General features: G+C 34.7%; 1 long non-coding RNA gene across 1 annotated transcript; it reads left to right on the top strand.

The window, feature by feature from the left end:
- Window positions 1–25,843, top strand: LOC131736923 (uncharacterized). The gene is made up of 4 exons (XR_009328510.1): window positions 1–79; window positions 10,803–10,892; window positions 22,597–22,800; window positions 25,716–25,843. It is a non-coding gene; the product is annotated as an uncharacterized LOC131736923 (long non-coding RNA).
- The last annotated feature ends 4 nt before the right edge of the window (window positions 25,844–25,847 follow it).

Below are 25,847 nucleotides of genomic sequence, written 5' to 3'. Positions count from 1 at the left end.
CTGGTGTCATTATTACAGTGTTCCTCTACATCGTTATAGTCATCTGCTCCTTGACAATACTCTACATGTACTTTCTCAGGTAAGCAAAACCATCACATTTTCATTCTGATATTTCATAATAAATGGTTCTTATTTATTTTAAAGTTGAGAAGGTAATATTGATATTTACAGTTGTCTCTCTGTCTCCCATGGTATAAACCTTCCCTTATTGTAGCCATGTTAGAATTATTGTGTGTATTGACTGAGCTCTTTTAAACCGATTAGTCTTCTTGGACAACAGTCCTTGATTACATGCAATTGCACCTTGAGATAATGATAATAAGATGTGTCCGGTAGCCAATCTCACGCATCTTTCAACATCAAAATGAAGGTGGGAGTAAATAGTGACGATGCTATTTAAAATAGACGATGGGCCCAATTTTAATAAATGTTAAATAATAGAAGGCAACATGCAAATTGAAATATGTCTGCATTGTGTCCTGTCATATCCCCACAGAGAAAAAGCTGGATGCTGGCTAGATTGGTTATTATTGTAGGAGGCAGAAAGGGTTAGCAAATTCATCAACGGATTTTGTAGAACTTAATGGGTAAAGGGTTGAACTGCAGTTTGTAACCCCTGATACCAAACTGTAAATGCATTACATACGATAACATTTACAAAATGTTATAGCAACCTACTAAAGATCAGTCTTGAAGAATATAGTCACCCGAGTCCAGCTATCCTAAAACAAGGAGATCATTAATTGCTTTTGAACAATAGTGTCAGTTATGATCGATTAAAAAATAAAATAATAATAATAATAATAAGAAGAAGAAGAAGAAGAATATAAATTCCAATTGAATACCTGTTTTTTCTAGCTATTTCACTGGAATTCATTATAAATCACAAGGTATTATAAAAGGTAATGTAATCTAATAAGGTCACATTCAGTGTGCTTCCTTTGGATTTATCTGGGCCTCTTTTAGGAAATATGATAAGTGAATAATAAGACTTTTTTAGTTTCTGGTCAACATGTCTTTTGATGGAGAGATCTCTGATTGCTCACTTCCTCAGCTGTCATACAAATAAAAAATGTATTTAAACCTGTAAAAAATACAGACACAGATTTAAAAATAGCTAGACCTTGACCTGTGCATTGTTTTCTATATTATTTTAGTTTATGATAGTACTGTATCTAGTATAGCATCAAAATAGATGTGATTAATACATTCTCAAATAGTACTAATATTAGTGTTAGTAATAATAACTCTTTTTTTAATAATCTTAAAATTGAAATCTATTCTCAAAATATCAAGATCACATTTCTGTCTGCAGCATGTACCTCACATTTAACTAAATGGCCAATATTAAAACATGAGCCACACATAATGGCTTCTGCCACTCATTGTGCAGTGAGTTGTCGCACATGTAGGACAGGGAGCTGAAGAGGGTTGATGAATTTATGGATTACACTTTCCTATTGGCTGTCATCAGGAACTGTGACATAGCGTGTGACCTAGTTCTAAAACGAAAAGGCTTCAGGCAATATGTATAGATAGAATGAACTGTTATCCTTCTTTTTAATTACATTTTAGGCAGCCCTGATACATCAGAATCAAAACATTTGACTGATTTCTCATCAGTAACTTAACAAATATAGAGCATATGATGTGACATTGTTTCCAGCATTATTGCAATAAAATGATTGGAATGTAAAAAACAAACAAAAAAAAAACATTTCACTTGGTAATAAAAGGGCTGGTCACTCAAGTCCTATGAACCTCCTTACAATACAATACAATACAATTCACATTTCTGAAGTGCCTTTTATCACAAGGATCACAAACTGCTTCACACACAAAAAATGAACAATTAAACCATTTCATTAAAACCAGTCTAATACATAGTTTGATAAAACACAAATTAAAACAGAGACACAAAATTTGGGTTTAATTGTAACATTTGAAAAACTAAGGTAAAAAAGCTAGTTTGTAAAAATATAACAATGAAAACAGTCTAAACCAAAAATGTAATACAATTGGAAAAACAACAACAACAACAAAAAAAAAACTGTTTAATTGTAAAATGAGATAAACCAAGATAAAAAGCTAGTTTGTAAAAATAGAACAATTAAAACCGGTATAGTAATGGACTGTCAATCAAAACACAAATTCGCAAATCACAGCTGACAGATTGTCTATCTGGAGGCGGGATGCAAAGCGAGCTCTCTGGCAATAGGTCAGTGTTAAAGTCATGTGATTGCGATGTGAGATGTGATTCTAAAAGCGCAATTTCGTGAGCCTGAACAGTCACCGAACAGAACTGTACAACCTGATTTGGCGAAACCGTTCCACCTTCCTGTCGTGGAAGGTGTTCTGCTTGTTCGGCCGAATAGCCCGGTCTGCTCGAGAAGCAGCTCCACACAATGAAACATGGTGGAGCCCCGCAGGTACAGCTATGGACAAAAGTTTTGCATCGCCTACATTTTTTTTAAAATTAAAAATAAATAAATAAAAAATAAAAACTACATTAACATAATTTTGATGTTTTATTTAACATCATGTAATCAAAGAAACTAAAGAACGATATCGAAAAAGTCTACCGGAAGCCATAATAGTTGTACAGTAGTATTTAAGGCATGTTGGATATGGAAATGTTTTTAAATTGTTGTCGGTTTTTAGTTAAGTATGGAAAACTACAAAGCAGTATGTAATTCAATATGTTAACGTAACATTATTCCACAGGCTTCATTCGAATCTGTGAAGCAAAATGATTTAATTATATAGGGAGATGCAAAACTTTTGGCCATAGCTGTACTGCTAATTCATTGTATTCTGATACATTACAACTGTCAAGCAATACTGGCAAAATACAATAATCAATTTAGGTCTCTCTGTGTTTCTAAATCCGCTTTTATTGCATGCTACACAAGCAGTAACAAGTTTGCTATATCAAGGAAAATACTCTTTAAATGAGAGGTTGCAGATACACTGACAGATAAAATGCCATCTTCTTTACTTTTACACAGTATACATTGTTACACAGTTCTTTGCCATGCTACCACATTATTAGATACATATATGTTCAGCACCATGCTTGGAGTGCTGAGAATCCAATAGCAGATGCTGCAAAGCTCTACTGGCTCTTTTATAGAACACAGCGCTCTGGAACTCCTGGTGTCATTATTACAGTGTTCCTCTACATCGTTTTACTCATCTGCTCCTTGACAATACTTTACATGTACTTTCTCAGGTAAGCAAAACCATCACATTTTCATTCTGATATTTCATAATAAATGGTTCTTATTTATTTTAAAGTTGAGAAGGTAATATTGATATTTACAGTTGTCTCTCTGTCTCCCATGGTATAAACCTTCCCTTATTGTAGCCATGTTAGAATTATTGTGTGTATTGACTGAGCTCTTTTAAACCGATTAGTCTTCTTGGACAACAGTCCTTGATTACATGCAATTGCACCTTGAGATAATGATAATCAGATGTGTCCGGCAGCCAATCGATATATACTGGCAAAATACAATAAACTTAGTCTTGATTTACAATGGTCTGTACTGTATAGCGAGATGTTTTTATATATCAGACCCATAATGTTATAGTTTATTACATATGATATAACTACTGCTTGGGACATTGTCTAAAAAGAATCATCACAATGCACAAACAGCATCCCCAAATCGCTGTCAGTCATGATGCTGCAGTGTGGAGTAGTGGTTAGGGCTCTGGACTCTTGACCGGAGGGTCTTGGGTTCAATCCCCGGTGGAGGACACTGCTGCTGTACCCTTGAGCAAGGTACTTTACCTAGATTGCTCCAGTGAAAAAACCCAACTGTATAAATGGGTAATTGTATGTAAAAAATAATGTGATATCTTGTAACAATTGTAAGTCGCCCTGAATAAGGGTGTCTGCTAAGAAATAAAAATAATAATAATAATAATAATAATAATAATAATAATAATAATAATAATAATGCTAGATTTTGCGAAAAGGCTAAAACCTGTTCCTGTTCCACATCGAACAAGCTGAACGTGTCGGAGTCTGTCTGCCTGACGAAATTCCGCCTTAACTGATGGTCAGAATTCTGTATTAAAAAAAATACATGCTTTTGGGATATTCATTTGTTCAGTGTGTTCATAGCTTATGAGTTGTAACAAATGCATTTGTACTTTGGGCTAGGTTTTGACATGCACATATGTGTTTGTTTGTTTGTTTTTTTATAGAAATGCTTTTATACTAACCTTTGTACTTTATTATTATTATTTATTTCTTAGCAGACGCCCTTATCCAGGGCGACTTACAATTGTTAAGATATCACATTATTTCTACATACAATTACCCATTTATACAGTTGGGTTTTTACTGGAGCAATCTAGGTAAAGTACCTTGCTCAAGGGTACAGCAGCAGTGTCCCCTACCGGGGATTGAACCCACGACCCTCCAGTCAAGAGTCCAGAGCCCTAACCACTACTCCACACTGCTGCCCTACTTGATGACATTAATTTAAAAATCCAGTTCATTCCTATGATTAATACGTTTTTGTAACTGATTTAAAGCTATTAATATGTGTGTTACTTGATTGATTACTGTCTTGTTCACAGTGATCTTAAAATAATGTTAGAATATGTTTTGTTAAAAAATAAAAATAATACATTTTTGACCAATTCAGATTTTGCTGCTGAAGTATTATTTTCAAAAGGTTTTCTTTAGCGGTTGTGCTGGATCAGTGCTGTGCATTTTTTTTTTACAGTAAACATTGCCTTTAGCTCCAAGCCCATTTTAACTGAAAGAGAACATATTAATGTTATAATCCATAATAAAATCACTGATTGGAGGAGCTTTTTTAGACAGAGATCTAACATTAACTAAAGCCAGGTGGAGATTGGTACAATTAAGAGCATGTGATTGAGCAGAGGTAATAGGGATATGAAGAAGATTACTGTAACAGACACCTCTGCGATTACTAAATACCAACAAGTAGCGGGAGTGGTAAGATACTTTAACTTCTGTTTTCCCTCTTTCAACTCAGTGCACACCTTATTAGATTCCCTCCCCTCTCCAGGTCCTAGTTTAAATATTTTGCTAACTGGTTTTCAGTATTTGCAGCTAGCTTACTTGCCCCTGACCTATTTAGGTGCAGTGCATCTATCTTGTAATATCTAGTTCTTTCTGAGGGATGATTATTAACTAAAACATGCAGTGAAATTAGAAGATGTAATGTATTTAAAGAACATTGCATTACATACATATATATATCTTTTCAGATGTGTAATAGTTCTATTGTTCAGACAATCCCTGCAACACGTGCTGTTTCAACTTCATCTGCATCTAAATGCTTTGCACTGACACTGAATACTGCAAAAGGTATTAGTGTGGTCATGTAATGCTTCATAGTCAAACAGTATAACAAAGATGCATTGCTAAATGTTATGTAATCTGGTGCCAGCAGCAATTCTAGAAATGCCACAAGGACAACAGAGAATGTGAGCTGTGCTTCATGTACACTGTATGATTTGAATCACATATAACTGACGATGTCTCTAGCAACGGGGCGGGTGCTCTAAGCCTAAATACAAGTCACACATGTAGACACTATGACAGTAAATGTCATTTTATATGACAATCTGGGTGCAAGATCTTGGGCTGAAATTAGGCAAAAATACTTACTTGTGGCACTTTTAATAAATTATCTTGTCGCCTCCTGCATTACACTTATGAACATGTCAGCATTCATATAAGTACTGACAAGTCTATTGATTTCTTACAAAACCACATTTAAAAAATGTACATATGAAAAACATGCACTCACACATAATCATTATTACACTTTTTTCTTTTTTTTTTTTTTTTACTTGGTTTATTGTTTTCTGTCCCTATACAACTTTATCTTGTGAGTTTTATGCTGGTTTTAATTTGTAATATAACTTGTGTAATGTATTTTTAATGCAATGCCTTGGGTCAAGAAGGACATTAAAACAAGATTTTGCATTTTAATGCTTTATCCCATGTATATGTTTTAAATGAATATAGCCTAAAGATGTGTTGTAATATATGTAACAAATGGCTATATTGTTATTTATACATGAAGATTAACTTTGTGACACTTTTTGGTATATATGTGAAATAACAAATCCTATAAATTCAAATTACCAGTACTGCTACATGTTGCTTTTTTTAAATTATGGAATGGGTGTGATTTTACATTGTATTTTATGTTAATTAAAGTCTGGGTCTGGTTAAGTGATAATGAAAAACTATGATTATTTAATAATTTTTTTACAGTAGGAGTTGATATCCCACGTGCAGCCTGTACTGTATGTTAATTTCATAAGGGCAAATAGTATTTCCTTTCTTGAAGAGGCCTTTCTGCTGAATTTAAAATGTACTGTGCAATTAAACAAAAAATCAAGGGCCATGGTTTTGTACTTCATTTTCATCCATTTAAGAGTGCTTTATTTTCACCCTCCTGTCATGTTGTTCTTCATTTGTTCCATTGCTTTGTGTTAAAATACAGATGTTTAATACAAGTAAGATAAACATCTTCTATTTGTCAAAGGTGCAGTAGCATTTTGAAGTTGCACTGCACGAGACTGCAGGCTTGACGTGGTACTCAAAGGACACAGGTGTATGTGTGCAGGATGTCTTAAAACCTGTCTTAAAAAAAAACAAAAAACACCTTTTTTACTTCAGGCTGCATAACAGTGGCTGGATGTTGGATGTTTTTCAGCGTATCCAAAGTGAGGTGGCTAGATTTTTTGTTCTACTGGATCTGGAGGTGTCGCACCAGGAGCGGAATTACATTGTGAGATAAGGAAAATACAAAATATAGCCTGGGATCTTACACTCAGAGACATTGTGTGACCCTCATTGTGTGACCCTGAGCAAGTCACTTAACCTCCTTGTGCTCCGTCTTTCGGGTGAGACGTAGTTGTAAGTGACTCTGCAGCTGATGCATAGTTCACACGCCCTAGTCTCTGTAAGTCGCCTTGGATAAAGGCGTCTGCTAAATAAACAAATAATAATAATAATAATAATAACCAAGGCTGGTTTCTGGAGGATTATTGACCATTGAAGTGCAACAAAGATGAGAAAGAACACTTAGCCCTTGTATTTAAGCAATTTGATCAAAATAATAACAGTGCAGTGGAACCTTCTTCAATAAGCATGAAGACCTCATACATAGAGGGAAGTTATTGTCTGTAGATACAGCAACATTACAGATCCTTGTTTAAACTAAAACCCCAGGAGTAAGAAGCCTCTTTGGGTGTAACCCTTTTTGACTTCTAATCCTGTAAAGCACAAGACAGCCTAACAACATCTTTATTTTATTAGTTACATTTCAGAAAGCTGAGATATCATCTCAAAGGTCTTTAACTTCAATCTAATTAGTACAGGATAATTATCCCAAAAAGAACCTCAGCTAAGGTTATAAAGCCTTTTCACTTAAAAATAATGAATTCTTTGTGTGTCTTTTCTGTCAGAAAATCATGGATGTAGTACAGAAATTCAATAAAAGCTAATCCTAATTTGTCTTTGCACATAGACAACAGTTTAGCTTCTGGTGTACAGTATACACTTTATTTATTACTTTTTGACTGTATTTTTATTAAACATTTTTAAAATCCAGAAATAAAATCTGGAGGTGCAGATGCTTCGCTTTCACCAGGGTATCATAGTGGGTAGTGGGTCTGCATTCCATTTGATATTAATGTAAAATCCTCCTTTATTTGTGTAGCATTACATTTAGTTAATTTTGCAATGTCCACATAATCACTAACTTAAATGGGCGATAATGTAATGTACTATGAATTACAACACTTTGTCCTTCATCACTAAAATGTATGGTGTCTAATTTTAAGTTTAAATAAATCAATCCAAAATGAGGCCACAGATATAAAGTAGTTTACAGTAAACTAAGCACTCAACAACAAGCATGTTATATTATAAGTCTCAGCCTCATTAGAACATACATGTATCAACCACCCCTATAATGTTGCCAAAAGTGGTCTCTGTCAGAATGCCATTTACATACCAGACATCCGTCCATTAAACATGTATCTTTTACACATATATATCACAAATTCAAGAAGAATGCCTAACATTTTGAAGGCATATCAAGTGTATTCTTTCCAAGAAACTAAATTACTTTTTGATCTCTAATAATTTAACACAACCAGGGAGATGGTTCCAGTTAGACTTATGCAAAAGCTTGCTTGTCACCTTGTTGGCAGCACAAAAAATAACTTCCTAAAACTCACCTGAACTGCAGTTATTGGCCTAGTTTCTGCTCTTTAAGCACTGACAATATATTGTCATCATGCCTCTAAGGAATAGCTGAATGTACCATTCAGTGTGTTGAGTGTAAAATTTTAGTGTGACTCCCACTGTTGGTTGCAGCCAATTGTATCTGAATAACAAGGGTATACTGTAGGCAAAAACTTAAGCAAATAGTACATTGTAAAGATGTGTTTGCAGAATAACAAATAGCGTAATTTATTTATCATGTTAAAGCAGAATGGTATTCAATTTGCGTATAAAAAAACCAAAAAAAACGTTACAAATATTAGCATTTTGGTTTGTTTATGATTAGGAAAATATTTCATTTTACTGATGGCTTTAGCAGCATGGCCTCGCTTATATATTCTCCATGATTCCACCAATTACTATATATTTCATATTAGACCTAATTTGCCTTTATTAAACTGATAAAATGCTAACACATTTGCCAGTATGATGAAAATTGAAGGTTATTACATTTTATGATTTTTATATTCAAGCAGACTATCTTTCATTTATATAAGATGGGCCTTGTCATAATAATTTCAGCCATTTTTTTCCCCAGGAAAAAATGTCACTTTCCTAACTCAGGGAAGACGTATCCCTATTAAACTAATTTGCCTACATGCAAATTTTTGTCATTTTTACCTCATTAACTATTTATCATAGACTTAAAAAAAATTATATTCATGAAGGAGAGAGGAGAAGCTCGATGGAGCTGAAACTAATATTTTGCAACTCTAATGATTTTTTGCATCACTAATTAGATAGAATAAGGTTGATATGATTAGGTCAGGATGTAGTGTTTTTCATTAAAAATGCATTTTAGAAACTGTATTCGTAATATGCCCTTGCAATTAAATAATGAATCCAACGTGTTTCTTATTATGGACCCAATTAATATCCAAGGGAAAAGCATAATTTTAATAACATTGGGCCATAGGACCTTTATTAGAAAAAAAATGATATTTGCAGGTAAATTTATGATAGAGGCTCACAAAGTGATGTGATGGATGTACAGGAGGAAACCTTACTTACAAGTTTAGGCGGTAATATAAAGGAATCCAAATTCGTTTTCTATGTTTTTTCTTAATAATAATCTGTCAATCTTATTACTTTATACTTTGAAATCATAATGACAGAAGTAACCTATTAGTCCAATTCCATAAAACGGTTGTGGATGTTTCAGCATCTGCAAGCAGGTGTTCCTTCTCATTGTTTAGAATTGCAAAAATCACACTTGTTGAATCGTACTTCTGTAATTGAAAAGGTGTATTGTACTGAATGTATAAGTGTTGGTGTAGGAGCCTGTTGGAAAAGAGGTCTTGAATTTCATATGACTATCATGGTATGTGATATAACTAAAAAATAAGCACAGAGAAATTAAATTAATAAAAACAGAAGCCCTAATTTATAAATGAAAGTAGGCGAGTGGGTAAAAAGACTACTGAAAGACGTTTTCCTTCACAGTTGTAGAAAAAAAGTTTAAATGTATACTAATTTGTAATTGTAAATTAAAAGCCTTTCGTGTATCTCAATCACAACTGAGTGTGTTGTGTATGAGATACGTGAAATGTGTTAATAGTAAAGTTGATGTAATTTACAGGTTTTTCTATGTTTTCTGCTATGTAGGACTTTATATCTCCTAGTTAGGACTTTTTTTTTTTTTTTTAAGTCCTATGTAGGATATATAAAGTCCTACATAGGATATATATATATATATATATATATATATATATATATATATATATATATATATATATATATATATATATATATATATTTTAATTGGCACTAGGACGCTTCTGTAAAAAGCCCATTTAGTTGTTTCACAGAAAAAAGAAAACATACATTAAATCAATTTTACTATTAAACACATTCCTTAGTTGTGATTGAGATACACAAATGGCTTAATATGTATACATTTAATTCTTAAAGGACAGTGTAAAAGTCAGGGTAAAACACCAAAAATCAGAAGCCCTATAGTTTTAGAAATTCTCAAGATTAGATTCTATTGTAAATTGTAACAACATTTCTATTAGGGCCCCGGAGGGGTCCAAAACTTATGAAAAAAATATTTAACAGTGATAATATCCTTCAGATTTATATTTCCAGATGTTACAACCTTAATGTTTGTATCATTGTAGCTACCGGCGCCAGTAATTAAGTTTGTATCCTCCCTCATTTCGACAGGCACTGCTATTCTCTTAATTATGTAAAACCAAAATATTGAATTAAAATGAACTTCCTAACTTTTTTTTCTTTCCACACAACTGTCTTTGTGTGGAGGCTGGTAATAGGCACTGTTTTATATTTCGTGTTATTCAAACTCTGCAACCACTTGTGCTTTAGCCTGGTGGTCACTCAATATTGCTGCTGAAAATAAACTAAAGCAAATTAACATGCCTGTATTTCCGATTTAAAGAAAACTAAACAGAAAGACAATTTTCTATGCAAGATAAAAATTTCTAAAACATTTTGCACAGAATTCTTCACTTTTGTGTAAATTCTATATTCATTTCTGCGATTGCAGAATCGTGGAATCCTGGATGGGCTGGTGATTAAACTTGTAAGCTTGGGAGTTGTTGGATGTGAAGATTCACGCAAAATGCAATTCAAGTAGGTGGGTAGAAAACGTTTTCGTATTACATGTAGTCGCATACTGTTTCATACATACTAACATTCAGAGAATTAAATTGTGTTAAATATTGAACACATGTTTTAGGTTTATAAGTAAGAATTAAAGTTTTGGGGATGGGGGGGAGGGCACAATAAGGTACTGTACCAGGGCTCCTCTTCCTCTTCCTCCACACTGGAATAGGAGATTTGATTATGAGAATTAACCAAATCAAAATTTTACTGGACTCAGATTAAGATTATTCTAACCAGAGTTAACATCTCTGTTCTTCATTAAAACATATCAACAGGATCTTTAATGCTGGGGCATTGGTTGAGTGACCCCATACAGAGCCGTGCAGTTACGGGGGGGACACTTTTTCATAGGGGTGCATTTTCAGGCAACACTAGCAATGTAATTGAGTGGGTGGTATGAAGAAAATACAAATCAACCAAACATTAATGAAAACTTGAGTTTAAAGAGAAACTCCTGGAGGCAGAGGACCCCATTTATTGCATACCTGAATTATTTTCTAGTTCCATTGAATAAAACTAATAAAATGGAAATAAAATGTGCAAGTGACCTTATAGTGTGGGGTTGTCATTGTTAAACTGCAATTTCTTTTGAAAACACATGGTATATGTATTATGTAAGGTTTCTTTTATAGTGTCCGGTGTAAGTACAACACATTCCTATTCCCATAGTATTTCTGTTTACTTTGTAAGCTGTATTTCTTTCATTAATTACTTATGGCGTTTCCTGAGTGCATTTCCCAAAGAGGATGTTGCCCTAATACAAAGTTTACCTAATTACTGAAGAGTCATATTATTTGTAAAGAGGGCTGAACAGAGAGTTTGTATGCTTTGCTTATGTTAAAGAAATGTAACGATTATTTAACAGAAATCTACCAAGAGTGTTTGCACAAAACATCTGCTTTGTCTGTTTACGCATAACATATACAGTATTATATTTACATGTGTGATATGTGCTCTTTCTTCCATGTTCATCCATGTTTTTCTGATATTAATTTGAAAATGTGCTAATGCTAATACAGCAACTGTAAACCATAGTCCTAGTACTTTCATACCTGCCAACAATTAGATATTGATCTATAGAGTATAATTTTTAGAGATGTTCATTGTAATTAGATATTGCTCTATAGAGTATAATTTTTAGAGATGTTCATTGTAACATACAGGAAATCTTTACAAATACAGGTATAACAAGATTATTATTTAAAGACAATCATAAAACAAACTATTTCTTCAGTATAAATGTATAATACTGTTCGGTTCTTTATATTTATACTCTTTGATGTATTATATTGTTGTTTTCTATAATAAATCCATTAATCAAACACCCACACTCTCAAAAATCTCTTTTTAATTCTAAGATTAACCTCAAGTATGAAAATCTATTCAAGTTCTGTAATGAACACATTAATTATGTAAAAGCAGTGCTACAGATGGACCTAATTAATTGTCCGTTGTCATCCCCTTGATTACTATACCTGGAAGGGGGGTGTTCATTTCTATAATACTTAAGCAGGTATGCAAACTGTTTTGTCAGAACATTTCGACAGTGATAAAGGAGCTGCATGGTTAACTGTAATCTTTGCAGTAATTCATAATAAGTTCCGTTGACATGTGTTAATTGCAGTTGATTGCCCTCAAGATGTTTTCACAACAGAATTCTGCAATTGCCGCATCAAGGTTTGCTCACATAGTTTTTCTTTCTGTGTCTAGATAATTTGTGACCACAGGCAAACTTTTGGAAACCCAAGGTGGTTTCAACAATTCTTATGGGTAAATCTGTCGTTGTTTAGATGGCACAGATTGGAGCACTAATGAAGAGCAAGCACTCAGGGTTCTTGTCATTCTTATGCAAGCAATCCTTCTTAGTGATCCCCAGTTGGCAAGGTACTTAAATCCATTGCATCTCCTGTAATCTGACTCACACTTGCATGTTATCCATGTACATCCCTTCTGCAGAGATAATTTAGCAGAGGGTGTTCAAAACAGCTAGTTAACAACCTTGGATAATTGTTTATTTGGAAATGATTGTATTTTGTTGTGGATAGTGTGAATTCAGCTTGATCTATTCATTTATTATTGTTTGGTTAGTTAATTAATTACAGTTTATTTTGTCTTTGTAGATTGCTAATCAGTATAGTAAGAACATAAGAACATAAGAAAGTTTACAAACGAGAGGAGGCCATTTGGCCCATCTTGCTCGTTTGGTTGTTTGTAGCTTATTTATCCCAGAATCTCATTAAGCAGCTTCTTGAAGGATCCCAGGGTGTCAGCTTCAACAACATTACTAGGGAGTTGGTTCCAGACCATCACAATTCTCTGTGTAAAAAAATGCCTCCAATTTTCTGTTCTGAATGCCCCTTATCTAATCTCCATTTGTGACCCCTGGTCCTTGCTTCTTTTTTCAGGTCAAAAAAGTCCCCTGGATCGACATTGTCTATACCTTTTAGGGTTTTGAATGCTTGAATCAGATCACTGCTTAGTCTTCTTTGTTCAAGACTGAATAGATTCAATTATTTTAGCCTGTCTGCATATGACATGCCTTTTAAACCCGGGATAATTCTGGTTGCTCTTCTTTGCACTCTTTCTAGAGCAGCAATATCCTTTTTGTAACAGGGTGACCAGAACAGTATGTACAGTCTGAACTTTGTTTTATATTTATCAAGACATGGTTTAACAGCAATGGCTGTACAAGAACAGCATTTAGAAGATATGTACTTAAATTCCAGTAGTAAAAAGCATTTAAAATTGACAAAAAAATGCAATCATTTATTCAAGCGTTAGTGTGTGAAATTAATTTATGTATACTTTTACACTAATAATTTTTTGTCCAGAAATATATTTTTTAGTTGGTACATTCAAATAAGAGTTTTACTTTTTTGTTGTTGAAGATAAATCAGCATTTTCTTCCATGGTTTTAAACATATGCTGTGTGTGTTCATCTTTATTGAAGTTGATCATGGAATTATATTTAATCTGTATCTGTCTGAAGCCATGTAACCTGTCTTTTCAAATGGTATCTACATCATTTGCAAAGAGTTTATTTAGTAGGAAGGATTTAAAACTGAGGGTTTTTTTTAACAGTTTTTCAGACCAGCTTGTGGTCAATATGTCTGACAAAAAGCAGATGCACTTGCAAACAAAAACACAAGATTAAAAAAGACAAGAAGCAAAAAAAAGTTGATCTTCACAGATATCGGAGAGGTCAGCGAAAGGTATTTCTGCTACAAAAGTGTAGCTCTTGTTCAAAGAAGCTGTGCATTCACATTAGATCCAAGCAGCTTCTTCAATTACAGGGGCAATTAGTGGACACTGCAATGAGGCTCCAGGGCCTGGGGCCATAGGGCTGGAGAACACTGCATTAGAGAATGCAATATGAAACATCACTGAAAAGGGAATAGGGCTGTGGTTTGTGAAAAGGTCATGGACTTTCAAGGGGTTGAAAAGTGTGAAAACAATGTGGCAGCCCACTGGTTAAAACACAGTTACAATGCTCCGTCTCGGAACACCACATTAACCCTCAAGCCTTGTCTGTTTTTGTCATTTGTATTGAGTGTATAATTTGAGGACAGCCTTCCAAATTACTGTTCATTGTTCTTTAGTGCATTTAGACTGTGGCAAGGTTAGCAACCTTTTTATGTGTGTGTACTGGGTGTTTTTTATCAAAGCCAACCGGTAACAAAAAAAAAAAAAAAAAACACACACACACATATATGTTATATTTCTTTAAAATGTTACACAGGTATTCTGTACATATATTATCATTTAACAATAGAAAGACACAATATATTAAAAACCAGAAAAATTGCGCGTTGTTCCCACTAGAATATACAGTACATTGAAAAGCAACAACATCAGTGGTTTCCATTTTTAGACATTTGGTCAGACTTGAATCTGTGCTAGATATTTGAATATTGTATACTTTATTTTATTTATTTTTTTAAAACTGAGGAAAACACTACAAATGAAACAATGAACAAAAGCATAATAAACATAACAAAAGCTCTCAACTTAAAATTAGTGGAAGCGGATATTCAGTTTGCTTGTGCATAACAATGGTCAAAGTGTGTTTCTGAGTTGCCAAGGAATACCAGAAGTTTTAAATTTTATATATATATATATATATATATATATATATATATATATATATATATATTGCGTTCACAGTATAAGAAATATGAATTTAAGAATGATTGGTTTAAGATTCACACATGGTGTTGGTGAGAATGGCAAAACCACCTCTACGTGTTTTACATGTATTAATCTATTATGAATTGGTTCCAAAAACGAATAATCCCCTGAACAGTTTTTTTTTTTTTTTTTATTAAATAGCTTTTAGACAAAGTTAAAGGGTCACCCAGTGCAATTGAATTTGTTTCTATACTGAAATAGCAGTTGAACTATATTTAATTTAATGCAACCTATATAGACAATGGGGGATTGTGTTGAAACATCAGTGCTAAAGATTTGCCCTTTTATTAACAAAATAATATGTAGAATGTCCCGTCAGCTGGAAAAACACACACTCAGCTGTAAGTTGGTCTATTGAAAGCATCTGTTACCTTGTTGAACTTATTCTGTCTGTCCACAGATCATATAGATTCTCTGAGCATTCTGTTTGCCACTCCTAATATAAAACAGAAGGAACAAATTGCAAATAGCTGGTGAATGAATGAACAGCACTGTAGCAGCAAAGGCAGTTAATAACATTTAGATATACAGAAAAGCCACATTCCATGTCGTGCATTTAGGAATACTTTCCATCCAACTGCAACACGTACAAATGTCCCATATTTGATTTGACCATATTATTGTGATTATGCAAACAAAAAAAAGTAAGTGGTCTCTTTGTATTTGGACTTTTGGGAAAATAACTACATTTCTTATTATGTATTTATTTAGCAGAACAAAACATCTAGTTATTGATTTATATACCATTGGATTCAGCAATTCTTTTGTCAAAGTGTGTTTCTGAATTGTGTGTTTTATATACATCCTATCAAGATGTAATATTAAAAGTGCAAGCATTCATTTCAACCCCATTTTGCATTACCTCTTGTACATTAGATAATTAATAAGATAACCGTGTTTTTTGACCAATACAAGTTTCAAAGAGTGTGTAATAAGATGTGCTTAACTTATTTTCATTTTTTATCATTATAATATGTTTCTCTTTCACTGCACGAATATGTTGTAGTCTACTGGACACTAAAAGGATCAATGACAATCAGTGTGTTTACATGAGCATAAGAATTCCGAAATTTTTCGGAAAACTAAGTTTTCTGAAAACGAATTCCGATATCAAAAGTCATGTAAACACAGTTTTCGGAAAATGTATCGGAATATTCCTTAGGTCAGTTTTCGGAAAACAGCACCTAGAAATTTCCGATTCAATTCCGAAAACGAACCAAATGTATATCAATTAAACGCACTTTTCGGAAAACTTTATTCCGATAGCGTACTGCACATGTGCAAACTCTGACCTTCATTCCTGCACGTGGTTTTAGAAAACAGAAAATAATAATAATAATATGTATTCAGTCTGCATGCATCCATTTGCTTGTTATTGAATCGTATTTTGTCATATACGTGTACTTGCTAGAACCAAAGTCAGTGTATTTTATCTTGCTCTTAATTGTATTATTACTTGTACTGTGATTCTTGAAATGTATTTTTGTTTACGACTGTAAGTCACCCTGGATAAGGGTGTCTGCTAATAAATAAATAAATAAATAAATAAATAAATAAATAAATAAATAAATAATAAAAGTTAGCCATCAAGTAATATTTGTCCGTATGTATTTTTTTAATAGCCCATACTGAAGCAGCACATGTTTTCCAGCTTTAAAATTACGTGATAATTTAAAATAATGTCTGCAAAAGAAACTGGTAATATAGAACAGGGTGAGCTGTTGGAAAGGCTGACTGCACATTGTGGGGAATCTGAAAAGAGGTATAGGATAGTAATCTTTGAATTTAAGACCTGAAACATCGATAAAGCACTTGGATTGGTCTCCGTTCTATCGCAGAGAAAATGTCCCGTCTGTTCAAATCGTACTTAGGGTACTACAGTACTTTGCATGCAAAAATATCCTGCGTTTTCTGAAAACTTCAATCCATGTATACAGTTGAATTCTAATTAGACTTTCTGTCGTTAATCATGTAAACACAGAAAAGTGACGTTTTAAGAAAATCAGTTTTCTGATTCAGTTTTCCGAAAACATTAGTTTTTGGAAAACGCTTTGTCATGTAAATGTATTGATTGACATCAAATGAGATCATTCTGCTGAGTTTTGACTTAATTATTATTATTATTATTATTATTATTATTATTATTATTATTATTATTATTATTTATTTATTTATTTATTTATTTATTTTCACTATTTTCCTGTTTTGGACTCATTCCCAGCACCACAGGGTTGATAAGTGTACAGTCATCCTAGTAATGCCTTCAAATGGTCACATTTTGTATTGAGCAGTTGAGCACTGGCAATTTCCCCAAGGCACTTTGGAGTTTGCAGGCAGGTACACATTTTCAGCTTATAAATGTCTCTGGTCTGATCGAGTTGGTTCTGAATCGCCAGATTAGGTGCAAAATGCCACTGTGGGGAAGTCTGCTGCCCATCTTGATGGCCAAGCCTTTCTGTTGGAATGACACATAAATAACCTATTATGTTCCCCACCCAAGGAAATTCAAATGCACCTGTCAATTTGATAAAGCACTCGCCCGGAGGGAAGCATTGTTTACATTTTCACTCCCGTCTTCAGAAAAGTGAGATTCTAATTATTTTCCCACTGTAAATTAAAGCCAAGTGGGACAGAACTGAAACTATAAGAAACCCGGTAGAAACACGTCTGGGGACAAAGGAAAGGGGGAGATGGTGAATGGACAGTTTGGCAGCTTTTATCTTAATGAAAGGAAAAAGGTGAATGAAATAAATGTTGTGCCTTGTTTGTTGCACTCATTTTATAAGGTCTTGAATTATTATTCAACCAATTGGAATGCATTATACCCATATTGCATACCGGTACATAATAATGTGCCAAAATTACATAGCATTGTTTGTCACTTCAGTGATTTGAAAGGAAAGATTTAATTAGCCAAAAGAGCATGCAAAGAAAATAAATTAGAATAAAATTAAACCTTTGAAATGAGCTTGGGTTATTGCACAGAATGGGGGTCTGGTTTATATTGATCACTGATTGATTAATACAACAATGCCTTCATCAATACATTATCAGTGTCATAACAAATTTAAAGATCACACATCAAACTGCCGGTGTAATTCAACCAGATTGGTCCCAGCACAATGTATTAACATCTTTACAAACATAACAAGTGCAGTGTACCACACACTTTTCCAAATTGTTTTCCATAGAAAATTTGATATTCAATGAATTTCTTATATTGAGCATTCTGTATGTTTATGGGTTTTTTCAAATACTGCTGTAAATGTCCAAATTTGTCATATGCAATTTTTGTTAAGCTCTAATTATATATATATATATTGAGTTAATTGTCAAAGCCCTTCATTTTGTTTTCGGTACACAATGCATGCATATAGAACAGTGATGCCGACATATTCTTCTACTAATTTTGAATTTAGCTGCCTGCCACATATAGGGGATGCCCCATCCTCATAGACTGCCATGTAGAGGTCTGTGCTTTTAGTCTCCTTTGTGTCTGATCAGCTGTTAACGGTGCTTATGAGACTGAAACCAGTACTCACTGGTTGACTGTGCTCAGTTCAGACAACAGACAGCACTGCATTAGATTTCTAAATACAGCACAAAACTATAAACCCAGAGTGGATTCTTTAAAATGAGTTGAGTTGAATCCTGTCTGTGTTACCCACAGCTGGTCTCTGTAAAATACAGAGCCATTGATTCTAAATCAAGCACATCACTTAGTGCTATCATACAGAAGCAGATCAAATGCACAGATGACACACACTCTGTGAGCATGGATAGACAATGCTGTCTGTAACAGAAAATGCAACAAACCATTTGTGCAGATAGATAGAGAAAATAATACCTCAGCTAAGCATCAAGTTTACAATGTAGTTTAAATAACTTGTATGAATGTGATTTATTTGTATGTAAACGCAAACAATACCATCTGTTTCACCTTAGACCTGAAGAAAAGACCGCTGAGGTATTGAAAGCGAGTGTTTGTATGTACTGTAACATGAACAGTATCAATTTGATTGCCATCTTAACCAGTAATCACATTTAAAGTTATGCTGCTGTAAACTGTAAAGCTGTTGGAACCAAAATGGAGGACAAGGGGTGCAGTTTCCTAACCTTGTGAGTTTCCTTCAGGCCCTGTGGCTTTAAATGTGGTCATGTCATTCAGTGCTTTCTCTGCATACAAAAAAATTAATAAATAAATATATCGGACTGAAGGGACTGTATGCACAACCCTCTCAAGTACTGCTGGAGAGCAGTGTACTACATACTACATAGCTTTATTATAAAGTGTGTTGTGCACTTTGAAATGCTTCTGAGTAAAAACATTAATATAATTTGGATTTGGTCAAGAAAACATCATGGTTGGTTTTCTATTATATTGCTGTAACGGTTGATTTTGTTGTACTTTCCCTTTTAATGATTCCAAATATAGATGATTCCAAATACAAAATCAATTAGTAGGTCACACTGAATTTTGTTATCTTAGGTAATTTTGAAAGTTCCCCATATGCCGTTTACCTTCATTGAACCTAATGAGTGCTCTAGAAAGCATCTTGACTCTAAGAACTGCTATCTGAGTGACTCATGTTGTAACTACTGTAAAACTTTAAATAAATACCCCAGCATTTATTTACAATATTTGCCAGTAGCCCCAGCGCCTATTGGAGACCGGTGACTATTTGAGACTTGGCGTTTATTATGTAAGATGTGGCAAAGTGGTTAGTAAGGGGAACAGGTGTAGCGGTGATGCGGTGCAGGAGTGACAGGCAGACAACGATAATCCAGTGAGAAAAACTTTATTTTATTTTAATTCCTGGTCTAGTGACCATAAATAATAAGCCCCGGCAATACACAACAATGTGTAGAGCGCAGGGATGAAAACACAGGTTTACAGTCCTGGCAAAAGAAAACAAAAACACGTTCACCCGTCTCGGGTGCGTGCAGTCGTGCTGGTGGTGAGTGAATACACTTTATTTTGTGACGGTTCGTGATGTGGTGATCCGGCTTGTGCTGGCCCACGGCGACAGCTCCGGATATGCTTTATCTGTCTGGTGATTCCAAAAACACAGACAGTTATTTTACAGCGACAAACAAACACAAACACACACACACGCAACTCTCTATAGAGTGATACAGTTACACAGTACTTTACTGTCTCGTCCTTCTCGGTCCTTGGCTTAACCCAAACGAAGGAAAAGGACAGCGTTACCCTGGCCCCTATATGTAATCCTGCATGATATCTAGGTAAACGGTTGCAGCTGCCTTTTTACTTGCAGCTGCCCCTCGTTTACCTGTCAAATCAATACGGTTTTACAACAGAGTCTCGCTTCTTTCCAGGCTGACCCACTTCCTGGTCCCGGAAACGAACTGTCAGGCCAGCCCTTCCAGATACTTCTCCTCCCGTTCTTTAGCGCCCTCACAGGTCGGGAGGAAGATTTATCACCAGAACTCATTGTATTTCTGTCACAAAGATCACTAACACCTGCAAATACTTCAGATGCAATCATGAAAAAGCTGCCTGCACACAACCTTATAGAAACAACATAAGTAAATTACAACATTCAAGCAAATTCATTAAAGGTTGTGTCAGTGGGTAATAACAGTTTGTATTGTAATAATAATAAAAACAGTAAAATCCAGTAAAGACAGCCCTGTAAGAACATAAGTCGATATCGAAAAACACAAGTGTGTATTAACTTGCAGCACAATAAAAAATAAAAAATAAAGGTTTTAAAATTAATAAAAGCAATAAGTATCATCTTTATTAACACATGTTATATTTATTGTTCACCCTCATAACGTGTACATTGGTAAGCATGGACAATCGATGAAAAATTAACCAGCAACAAATCTTCACAACTGGTTTTAAAATGAATAACGTCATAAAAATAACTGTATGCATTACGTGTACCTTAAAATAAATTACATTCAGTGTTCTTATCATTTATCCTGAGCCTCAGGGTCTCTTCATCGCTGCTGAAAAACAAAGTGGTAAACTCACTGTACACCCAAATTGGTAAGCTCACTGTACAGCCATGTGTGTGTATTGGCTGGAACATTCCGTATGACGCGCTATATATTATTATTCATAACCCGCCTTTTAAAAGAGACCCGGCGTCTATTTACCATATTTCCCAGAAGCCCCAGCGCTTATTAGAGACCGGCGAGTATTGGTGACCGGCGATTATTTGACGTTTTACGGTAAGCAATCTTCAGATTCTTCAGAACCTGCCACTCCTTGCCTTTATTGTGAACGAGTCAATTTCCATAATCTGTTTTTGCAGAATTTTCGGTCGTGCATTATAGTTCACTTTTATTGCATCCTATGTGTTTTTTTTTTTGTCAGCTGAAATGATGGTTGGTCACAGACTTTAAGACCCCTGTATGGCGGCAGTTGAGCTGTTTCAAATGCTAAAGCAAAAGCATACTGTCTTTGTGTACAGAAGGACTACACAGCAGCATGCATAGGTGTGTTTTCACCCCTCAGTGACTAAAGCTAGGAGCTTCCTTGAAAACAGGTTAATCCAGATATCTGCTCTCTTGTCAACACAAGAATATCAGGTGAACCACTGGCTCAGTAATGCAGGAATGGTTTCAAACTACATGATCTATGTAACATGATTCATGCTCTGTTTCTTTTCACTGTTCTTTTAATAGATGAGTGAAATGCACTGTAGGTTCAATAGCTTACTGTACAACACACAAGAACACAAATGCAACTAATACTAACATTAGGGCAATGCTTCAGAGAGCACATTAAAAGTGTTTGTGCTAATGAAATTAAATGTTAAGTCTGCAACATAAATAAACATATAACATGAAAAAAAAAATTATTAACTATAAACATAAAAATTGATAGATACATAATTTATAGTAAGGACATATTAGGAAGTTCATCCATAACGTTACATGCACAGCCATAGGATAGTTTAAATTAACACTTGGTCACCCAGAGGTGAGGCTCAAACCATTCCAACCAAACCAGACATCATTTAAAAGTAAAACATTTCTCCTAAATAAAATCCATTAAAATAATCTTTAAAACATTCTAAATAAAAGGTTATGCTAACATTGAAGTCTTCATTTTGGAACCATTTTTTTGATGTATAATATTAATTGTTTGTCTGCAAAGCCACACACATCAGAATGCCCTGCGTTCTCTCATGAAATGTATCCAGTCTTTAAATCAAATGGCTTGCAGTAGGTTTGTGCTTGAGAAAGGGTTAACAAGTCCTTGTGCGTCTTCATTTGTTTTCTGTTTTAAAGGAGGCAATTATATTTTCACTTATGTGGAATTAATTGTTTGGAATGTGTACTGAGGATTTGTATAAGTGGGTGCAGGTATGTGGCACAGCCCTGTCTCTTTCTCCGTCTCTTTAGGTTTACTGAAAGCCATGATTGGTATGTCAAACCCTTGACAATTCATAATTAAACTGGGGTGTGGGTGTGGGTGTGGGTGGGGGCTGTTTGGTTTGTCTCACTAGGTGGCAGTGTATGATTACTTCTGGACAGAAGATCCCTGTGTTGGAGATCCCAGCTGTGACCCCCAGTATCGCTGTGAAACCTCAGGATTTGCAGATGGTCATGAAGAAATCACAACTCAGCTGTCTATCTACACTGTCCACCTCTGTGGGCTCAGAAATCTCTGCCGCCACTTTCTCTGTCTGCCTGATGGGACCATTGCTGAGGTATTTCCCCAGAATGTGCTTTTTAGGCTTTAGATGTGTTCTCAGTGTACTTATTGCATGGCATTAATGCTTCATCAGGTAAGCAAAAAGCTTTGGTATTCATGTGTAATGCATGCAGCATGCACTCATTTCTCTTCTGCACTTCCTTTTTCTGTAGTTTACACAGGGGCCTCCAAACATTTTAGAAGTCCGGGTGATAAATATGTAAAACCTACACACATGAGATATTTAGTATGAAAGCATGTGCAGAATGTAATGTAGACAAAATTAATACATAGGCTGGATACAAAATCAGAAACACCTGGGATATGCAGCACAGCTTTTCAGGGTAAATGGGCTGACACTCAAATTAATGATTAATTTGTTATGCAAAAGGACCCCTGATGCATTATTTAATGTGAAAACATTAAAAAATGCTAGCAGCAGATCAGACAGACTAAAGAGAAGCGGACATTCAGCTGTTGTCAGGTGTTTCTGTATCCAAGACTGCACAAATTACTAATGTTTCACAAGGAACAGTCTCAAAAGTGATGTTATCAAGCTTCTTGTACTTTGTTGGAGTCTCACTGGTCAATTGTTAATATACTGCAAGCTGTACACGTGACTAATTAATTTGGGTTTTCAATAATTTAAAAAATATGGTTGAATAACTGACTTGCAATGCGTGTTTGTGACTGGTGAATAATTAACTGGATTCTTGACCTTCAGGATTTCTCTGCATCGTCCCCCTCAGCCTAACCTACCAATTTACCTATCTATCAACCAAATTTTTGGAAGATAAATCTATATAATAAATACAATACTCAGTGTGTCAGAATGCTTTATATTGCTATAACAAGGCGATCAATAAGGAATACAGTATTATTGTTTCTTTATTTCCTTCAGTGCAGTAACGGTACAGTTTTTTAAAAATATTTTTGGAATTTAGTTTTTTGTTTGTTTTTACATTTTTAAAAAGATTTACTCTGTGAATGCAGTAGCTAACTACATTGAGAATAACAATTAATAATATTAAGGCAGGACTAAAGGAGGACTGAATAAGACAACGTGTGTGTACAATAATTCAAATTAACATTACAGTTAAAATGTAAGGCTGTAGTTAATGCATACCTCATATGCCAAAAAGAGTTAGAAATGCAGACTTTATTGATCTGTGACCTAATATGGCTGCCATATTGCGGTCATGTGACTTTGTATTTTTCATATGATAAAGGCTGTGTGGTCCAGTGGTTAAAGAAAAGGGCTTGTAACCAGGAGGTCCCCAGTTAAAATCCCACCTCAGCCATTGACTCATTGTGTGACCCTGAGCAAGTTACTTAACCTCCTTGTGCTCCGTCTTTCGGGTGAGACGTAGTTGTAAGTGACTCTGCAGTTGATGCATAGGTCACACACCCTACTCTCTGTAAGTCACCTTGGATAAAGGTGTCTGCTAGATAAACAAATAATAATAATGATAAAGAATAAACATTGTGGGCATTGATTAGCACAAGTGCTTGGGGGGGGTATCCAAATCTTTGTCATTGACACCTACTTTTGGCCTCAGTAGCTGGGCTAATGAAAGCTACAGAACCATTTTCCCAAATTTGATGAAACATTGCATGGACACTTGTTACAAGACGTTATTGTGAGTGTAGCTTGACAGTATTGACTCCTATTTGGCTGAGCTATTTAAGTCTATATTTTGAGAACTGCTTGCCCCAATTTTATTAATCTTTACATTGACTTTTATTGCAGCAATTTATTACACATATTTTGACTGTAGCTCAGGGTGATACACCTTTTCACAGTTTTGACACCTGATTGGTTAAGCTATTGAAGGCTGTGTATTGGGAACTGAATTTGATTGACTATGTGTAAGGTGGGCGTAGTCTAACTTACACTCAATGGAATATAGGTCTGCACCAGGCAAATCCGCCCGTTGCTCTAACGAAAGGTCAATGTATAGTCTCTGTTTAAATCACTACAATCACAGCTCCTTTCTTTCTGTATTACCAACCAGCAGGTATTCAACTGCATTGCTCTTGTTTTGTCATTTTTTTGGGGGGTTTTAACAGGTATTTAATTAAAATATACAGCCTCAGACACAGTTAGATGTGATCAGATGTAAGGCCGAGGCATCAGAACCACACTGCATCGGAACCGCACGGCCCGAAGTGGTTTATACCGCTTATAACACAGCTACCTGTCATTTGTGGGAAGAAAAATAATTAATATAATTAAAACACATTTAAATTAAGACAAAACCAGAAACTTTTATTGTGTATACATCCGCAGTGTAATATAGTCCCTAATTTAATTCATTGTTCGCTTTTTAAAAATAAATTGCACATGTTCGTTTATTGTGAATTTCTGCATTGAAAGTGGATCTTGAGGTGAGTTTGTGGACTCGTTATATGCGAGGCACACATATTCTAGTATGTTTTCATCCTTTTGGATCTCAGAATATGTTTATGTTCGTTGTCGGACACCCTTGTGTCCAAGTCGTGCCAGATGATCGAACCAGACTTTACGCACCAAGACACTTCAAATCCAGGCCGGTAATATGTGGGATGGTGTCTGGCCTTGTCTTTACCTGCTTTTCTAAGAGTTTTCCTGACTGACAGGAATACATTATTGCTGGTTTTAAACTTGCTGTCAGCAGAGATGTTAAAACTTCTACTGTTAAAATATATATTTAGTCCAGCTCAGCGTTATAAAACTGGAGACTGAAACTAGTCCCCAGTTGAACTTCTTGCACTGGCATAAAATTCCCTTAATGTTGTTGAGATTTTTTGGACTTATTTCCATAAAATGAATGTCCATATTTTTTCTTTAAGTACATTAACCAGCCCATGCTGTATTTTTTTTCAATCTTTGTTTTATTCTATTTCATTTAGCTGTTCCGTGCACTTATATTATTTATTTATTTTTTTCAGGTGGACTGCTGTCTTCACTCAGAAAGTTGGTGTTGTACCAGTTATGTGGAGTTTCATCCTCAAATATATTAAAGGAAATAGATGGAATGTCACTCATTTTTGGCTGTGGTTTTGTAACTAATAACAAATAAA

This window comes from Acipenser ruthenus, chromosome 4 (genome assembly GCF_902713425.1).
Source record: "Acipenser ruthenus chromosome 4, fAciRut3.2 maternal haplotype, whole genome shotgun sequence".
In the NCBI taxonomy this organism is placed as follows: domain Eukaryota; kingdom Metazoa; phylum Chordata; class Actinopteri; order Acipenseriformes; family Acipenseridae; genus Acipenser; species Acipenser ruthenus.
Note: the sequence above shows the minus strand (reverse complement) of the source record. Positions and strands in the feature narration are given on the sequence as shown.